This window comes from Portunus trituberculatus, chromosome 17, assembly GCF_017591435.1.
Source record: "Portunus trituberculatus isolate SZX2019 chromosome 17, ASM1759143v1, whole genome shotgun sequence".
Taxonomy (NCBI): domain Eukaryota; kingdom Metazoa; phylum Arthropoda; class Malacostraca; order Decapoda; family Portunidae; genus Portunus; species Portunus trituberculatus.
Window position 1 is genome coordinate 3,890,001 of NC_059271.1, and position 7,500 is coordinate 3,897,500.

Here is a 7,500-nt window from a genome sequence, read left to right on the forward strand (position 1 = left end):
CATTATTATTTGTTCATCTACTATGACTATAAGGAAAGACTGAGAAATTTTTTGTCACCCTGAGTGCGCGCGCACGCACGCACGCACACACACACACACACACACACACACACACACACACACACACACACACACACACACACGTAATGTAGTGGTTAGCACGCTCGACTCACAATGGAGAGGGCCGGGTTCGAGTCCCGGTAAGCGGCGAGGCAAATGGGCAAGTCTCTTAATATGTGGCCCCTGTTCATCTAGCAGTAAATAGGTACGGGATGTAACTACACAATGGAAATACACAAAACATTATAAAGAAATCAAATGTATAAGTTAATTGACTTCTGACCAAGACTGCGCCACACTGCTGTAATGTGTACACCAAGAGTACCGGCGTATAGAAGTGTTTATATTCTGCTTAATTCTGCGACGATGGAAGTAGGTTTTATAATTATATACTCATTACAAACATTAAAATTTTACTTGCTTCCATGACAATTTTATTTCAAAAGCTTCAAAAACCTCTGAATAACACCATTGTTAATAGATTTTAAGGGAAGAACACCGGCCGTTTACTACAGCAACGATAGGACAATCAGAGAGAAAACCTAAGAGGAAGTTACAGAAAGATAGAAACCGAAGGAGGGCAGCTTGGAAATGAAAGCTTTGTGCCATACTCTATCAAAAGTTTTGATGTGTCTAAGGCAAAAGAAAAAGTTTCACCAAAATCCCCAGAAGTGGATAAAAAAACTCATTAAGGAAAGCCATAACATCAGCAGTAGAGCGACTTGACGGAAGCCATTTTGACCATTAGATTAAACAAAAGGTTTAAAAGTGATATATGTTTAAAAATCTTCCTGTTCAGGAAAAATGTAAGATAAAGCAATTGAATAGTAGTTTGAGGGATTAGAATGATCAACCTTTTTAGGAGGAGTATAAATGTAGGCACACTTCAGGCAGGAAGGGATAGCATATGTTGATAGACAGAGTTAGAAGGATTTTACTAAGCAGAGTGCAAGCATGGTAGGACAACTTCAGAAAACAAGGAAATGCATTCCTATCAGGTCGATAAGCCTTCCAAGGAGAGAGAGAGAGAGAGAGAGAGAGAGAGAGAGAGAGAGAGAGAGAGATGACGGGAACGCAACGTAAATAAACGATTAGATCAATAAATGCATTGTTAAGGGGAGCAACTTGTGTTTCTGGCAGCCAGGAACGCTCTGGGAATATTTGGGCAGTTCTTGACGAGACGAGTCGCTGCGGGGTTTCTCAACGTGGGCTATATGGTACCCCTGGGGGTCATGAAAAATGTTCAGGGACCACAGGACAAAATTAGGAAAATGGGGGCCCAACATGGGCCACAGGGGGCCACAGAACTTCCTAAGTTTGCGTTGCTCATATAAACTTCGTATTTTCATATTTGTTTTACATTGTTTTCTTGTTAGGTGTTCTACTGCTTCAATTAACGACTTCAGCGTCTTTTTTATGTAATCCTGGTAAAATTCACTTCTCATGAGTTGGCAACACTGGATTCAGGGTTGCTATGTTTGTCCTTTTACGGACATTCTGTCCCATTTTGATTCATTTGTCCTTTAACTTTTTGAAAAAGGCAGCCTTAATCTACCTATTCTTTTTTATTATTTGTGAATTATCAAATAAAATTTTCACCCAAATTATGAAGTTTATTTATTTACTATAGTCCGTTCATCCAAAGAATCCAGTCCGAAACTGCTAGTTCGGTTGGCAGCCCTGCCCACCCCCGCCCCCACTAAACCTTCCCGACACTTAAATTTTCTTCAAGTACATTTATTTTTCTTCAAGCTATAAACTTGTATATCTATTGAGTTAAGTGAAGAAAAATAAATGTACTTGAAGAAAAAATGTCGGAAGGTTTAGTGGCGGCGGGATGGTAGGCTGCCAACCGAACTAGCAGTTTCGGCCTGGATTCTTTGGATGAACGGACTATAGTGGAGTATGAATTTCAAGTCCATAGTCCTATCCTAACAACGATCATTACTATAACTACTTCCTAAGGTGTAGTAAGTTAAGGGGAGGAGGCCACGATAACTCAAATTACCTTGGAGGAGGCCACTTCCGAAAAAAGATTTAGAAACAATGGTCTAAGTAAACAAAAGAATGTCCCAGAAGCCTCTTATGCTACACCATTATATTCGTCTGATGAAAGCTGACTTAGTTCTCCCCCCACCTCTCTCTCTCTCTCTTTATGTTATTCACTACTACAAAAACACCTCATTTAATGAATTTAAAAATCAACAATGAAATTATTTCTAAAACAATTAGAATACGATTTCTTGGTGTCGATTATGATGATTCATTATTATTTAAACATCACATACATAATCTTACACTAAAAATATCAAGACACATTGCTTTACTATATCAAATAAAAGATATCATGCCTTTTAATGTACTAAAATTAATATACTATGCACACATTTATCCACTACTTACTTACTGTAATCCCATTTGGTGTACAACATACACCACCTATCTAACCCCATAAAAGATTATTACTCAAAAAAATAGTAAGAATTATTACTAACAGTGAATATTTAGCACATACTAATTCACTATTCAAAGAAACAAAAATCTTGAAACTGGATGATATAACAAAAATGGAAATAGCTAAACTTATGTATAAGAATAAGAATGAAATGCGTGACCTCCTCCCATCTCATAATTATAGTACCCGTCACCGCAACAACCTTAGCTTTCCTATTCATCGTTTATCAAAATTTCAACATTCAACAACTTATTTGGGTCCTGTAACTTGGAATACTATTCCCAAAGAAATTCAAGACGCTCCTTCCCTCAACACATTCAAAAGCCGATTGAAACACAATATCATAATGACATATTAACTAACTCCCAAATACTAGCTGAGATCCAACATGTTTGTAAAGCTAAACTATCCTACAAATGAATTATGTATATGAAATTATTAGTTAGTATATATATCTTAACATGTGTATGTCTGCTCATATATTGTATTTATATGTAAAATTGGAATGTCTGTATGTCTGTATACATGAACAAATTGTACACCTCCTATGAATAGTCATCCATTCTTTTTATTGTCTTAAGTAATAAACGAATCTTAATTATCTTTTGTGTAATATATGAATCTAATACCAGGATATTATATATAGTTATAATAATGTCATCATTACAGTAATAGATATTGTTGCCCCAGCCAGATTGTTTAATATTTTTAAGGATATTTATTTCATGCCTAAAAAGCTATGCTTTATATAGGCTAGCTTTAGCTATATATGTACCTACAGTATATATTTTTACATGAAAGCAAATACATATTTGTATGTTTATATAGCTAATTGCTATGAATAAATGTTTCAAATCTCTCTCTCTCTCTCTCTCTCTCTCTCTCTCTCTCTCTCTCTCTCTCTCTCTCTCTCTCTCTCTCTCTCTCTCTCTCTCTCTCTCTCTCTCTCTCTCTCTCTCTCTCTCTCTCTCTCTCTCTCTCTCTCTCTCTCTCTCTCTCTCTCTCTCTCTCTCTCTCTCTCTCTCTCTCTCTCTCTCTCTCTCTCTCTCTCTCTCTCTCTCTCTCTCTCTCTCTCTCTCTCTCTCTCTCTCTCTCTCTCTCTCTCTCTCTCTCTCTCTCTCTCTCTCTCTCTCTCTCTCTCTCTCTCTCTCTCTCTCTCTCTCTCTCTCTCTCTCTCTCTCTCTCCAGCGTTACGTGCACGCTATACATTCCTAGCGCAGAGCTGCAGGTGTGCACTCCTGCAGCTTTTATCATTCAGAGAACACGAGGTCTTCCGCCGGGCTGTTCCTGGAACGCTGAGGCAAACCTGATGCCTCGTGGGGCCTAGTGGGAGGGAGGATCCGCCGCAATGTAAAAGAGAGAGGACTGATGCCCGATTCAGGCACTGGGGAGGAATGTTAAGTTTGAAGCAGCTTAATATTTTTTTAAGATTCTTTCATCTTACTCGATGAATTTGATTGACTTGGCTGTGTGTTACCACTGCCTTCTTATTACTAAGGCAGCTTCGTGTTAGTTCTCCTTGCCAGTCTTACTTTCTACCTATGCCTTTCCTCAAACCGATGACAGAACCGGCGCGAGAGAAACCCTTTCGAGAATTCTGAACGTGTGTTAATGATCTGTGGTTCGGGGAACGCGCGAGCCTTCATCAATATGAAGTGAGCGGCTTGGATAACCTCTCGCATGGCAAACAGTGCCACCAAGACCCCAGCAGGAGTGATTTACAATGCATAGATCTTAGGCGAGACTTATGGTCTAATTCCAATTCATCTCTCTCTCTCTCTCTCTCTCTCTCTCTCTCTCTATCCGTTGTGGAGGCATTGTTGTGGCGTCCTGCTGCTGGTGATAAGTAAGGGAACCATTGCGTCAGCTTGTGCTCGTAGTCGTCAGCTGGTACTGTACACATGCATAAAGTGTTTGTCTACCAAGCACTCATGGCTGTATCAACAAAAAACAATCATTGCAGAAGAAAACTAATTCCTTATAGGTGCTTTCACCAGAATCCTCATCCTTGTAATAAACCAAGAGATTCACCAAAGACAAAATGCATAAAAGAGGAAAGAAAAAAAAAATAATAAGCCGATACAGCTCAGCGATCTTTGTTCTTTTGCTTGAGAAGGTAGATCAGCTCAGCCAATCCTGAGTGACGCGGTGCCTTCATGAGGAGCTGCAGGGCACATGATGGTTGCTGGTGACAAGGCGAGGAACTCCATGGCACATGGCTGCATGTCAGAGAATTTGAGACATTCTAACAAGAAGTCATGGATCGGCACAAAACGGTAAGTACGGTCATGCGAACTGGTGTGGGCACAGTGCCTAGAGGGACGGGAAGCTGCTCCCTCATGAGCCAAGGTAAGCCAGCAGCTGGTCAGGATAGGCCTGAAAAGTATCGGTGTGTTAGCGCATGCGCGAGTGTAGTCCAGTGAGTGGCCAGGATGGGGCTCTGTGGTGCCTCCCTCCTGCCTCCCCCGACCTCCACCCTCCTGAGCCTTGCCCTGCCCAGCGCCGTCCAGTTAGTCAAGCATCAGCCAGGAGCTCCGACACCCACCTGTACCCGCTCGTCTCGTCCACAGTTTTGTTCTACTCACCCTTAACCACAACTGAAGAAAGGATACATTCAGTTTCCAAGATATCTATCAAAGCAGCTCTACAACCAAGTGAAAGTCGGTGAAGCGAGGTTCTTGGCGAGAGGTGCAGCCTGGTCTGTAAGTCGCTAGGCCAGGGAGGCGACTGTGGCCCCAGCTGTGTGTCATACTCTCACTTCCTACGTACTACCTGCTCCAACGCTGCCTTTTCTCCCTGCTGCTATTCCATCCCTTCAGAGTAAAGCTTAAAGTGTTCCATAATTCACCTGTTGACTTCTTAAATACGAGTGATTGAATTGAATCCAATGTTTCGAGTGTAAAGATCCAGCTGCTGCCATCTGTTACCACGGGAGGCATCGGCTCACCTGGAAGGCACAAGACTTCTCATCCATTCACAATAAGACGAGGAATAGTAGACTCCTCGTAAGAGTTTAATATCCTAGCAGAGAAAAAGCGTGTTTCTAAGAAACTTTGTGAAATTCCCAGAAGATATTTCAGTGTTCCTCTTGGTGTCAGGTGAAGACTGGCGACCAAGTGTGACGCACTGCCACTAGCAATATATGAGTAACCTGTGCTCCTTGTGCTTTGATGTTTGAGTTGCTGTGCCAGTGAACACACAACTCGTGGTGAGCATTGCTAAGCTATCCAAGTGTCGAACGAAAAGTGGTCGCTGAGGTCTGCAAGTGAGTGAGTAAGGAGAACTGATGTTCATCACAGAACGTATCATCACCTATAGTGATTGTGTAGGACCTGGTTCCGTGTTATAGCACAGGAGACCTTAACAGTGCCACTGTGACCGGTAGCGTCGAGAGGCACATTCCTGTTCGTAAGTCAGCCAGCCAAGGCAAAGACGTCCTCAGGGCCACTGGGCAGCAGCAGGTGCAAGGAGTTTCATCTTAAGCCTCTCCACGGTGGGGTGGTCGGCTCGGTAACCCAGCAGCTCGCTGTGGTCGCCGAAGAGATGTGAGTGATGTGGCGTGACCCTGACGACCACCTCTTGCCCGCCCCGCGGCTGCGCGCTCCACAGGGTGCCTTGCTTCCCTCACCGACTCGCCTCATTGTGCAGGCGTCCAGTGAGTCTTGGTTATGCATGTCACCTGATCTTGTAGACGACACCTATTTGTTATGAAACTGCATAATATTGTCCTCTCCAGAGAACTAACAGTAGTAAAAAGAGTAAAAGAACTAACAGAAGGAGCATGGCCTGCATTCTCTTACTAATAATAATGTTTTCATAGTATAGACGTTAACTGTGAAGGAAATGTCTTTGGAATCAACAATGCGAATGATAAAGTGTTTGTTTTTCTTCCGCTAATGCATCCAAGGTCTTTCTGTCTAAACTTTGTCGAGATAGCAGTAGTGTGTAGGAGATCAAGTGAAGAAAACGTGAGTGAGGCTGTAGGGACCCCGGGACACAGGGAACGTGAATGAATGGACAGAGAAAACAGTCACTCATGGCGGGTGGGAGCGTGTAGCGGAGCAGCATCACCACATGCGTGCGTGGAGGTGATGGTCGGGGCATTCATTATGAAAAGTTCATTAACTTTGATATACCGACTTTTTCACTCTCCCTGGAGCATAGAGAGGCCAGAAACAATAAATAAAGTTCTGTGCTGCCATCACGTGCACGGCTTGAATGTGAAAGGATCTATGATGTAGTACGTCGTACTTTCAAGAGCATCCTAATGAAATAGGTTTTCAAAATATACATCCCTATCCATGCTGTTCCATACCCTTATCTCACACACGAGGTAAAATAATTTGGATCTATCCTCATGTATTAATCATCATCCATACTTCACGCTGGAAAAAAATAGGTTTATATATATATATATATATATATATATATATATATATATATATATATATATATATATATATATATATATATATATATATATATATATATATATATGTGTGTGTGTGTGTGTGTGTGTGTGTGTGTGTGTGTGTGTGTGTGTGTGTGTGTGTGTGTGTGTGTGTGTGTGTGTGTGTGTGTGTGTGTGTGTGTGTGTGTATTATAAAAGTTTTAATCCATAATGACTCCAGTAAGGGTCATACACCGTACATTTCTTTTACTTTGACTCTGTAAAGAAGTAAGTTGGTATGAAGCAGCTTTGATGCACCATTGCACGTGTCGGGACCAGGCGTGGCATGGAAGTTGCCTGCATGGACTCTCCCACACCAACCATAAACTAGCTTCACTCCCACCTCAGCGTGCATACCTCAAACATGTAAAGGTTCTTGGAAGAGGGAAAAAAACTGTGGAATGCTGCTGAAATCTAATTCACCAACAACGTCACCGCACTCCACTTCTTGGTGTTACGCAACGCAAGCCACGCAAGCCTACATAGGTCATTGGCTAAACTCACTATCTAAACTCTATCACTCTGTCCATTAAAA

The 7,500-nt window shown here is 41.9% G+C and overlaps 2 protein-coding genes across 4 annotated transcripts in view; one reads left to right on the forward strand and one right to left on the reverse strand.

Moving 5' to 3' along the window:
- The window catches only part of LOC123505118 (alanine--glyoxylate aminotransferase-like), a 90,132-nt gene that overhangs the window by 42,780 nt on the left and 39,852 nt on the right, over positions 1-7,500 (reverse strand). The gene's annotated exons all lie outside the window — the stretch shown is intronic.
- LOC123505119 (bone morphogenetic protein 2-like) overlaps positions 5,013-7,500 on the forward strand; it is a 20,804-nt gene continuing 18,316 nt past the window's right edge. The window contains exon 1 of the mRNA XM_045256192.1: positions 5,013-6,170. The gene's annotated coding sequence lies outside the window, so the exon portion shown is untranslated. The remainder of the gene's footprint in view (positions 6,171-7,500) is intronic.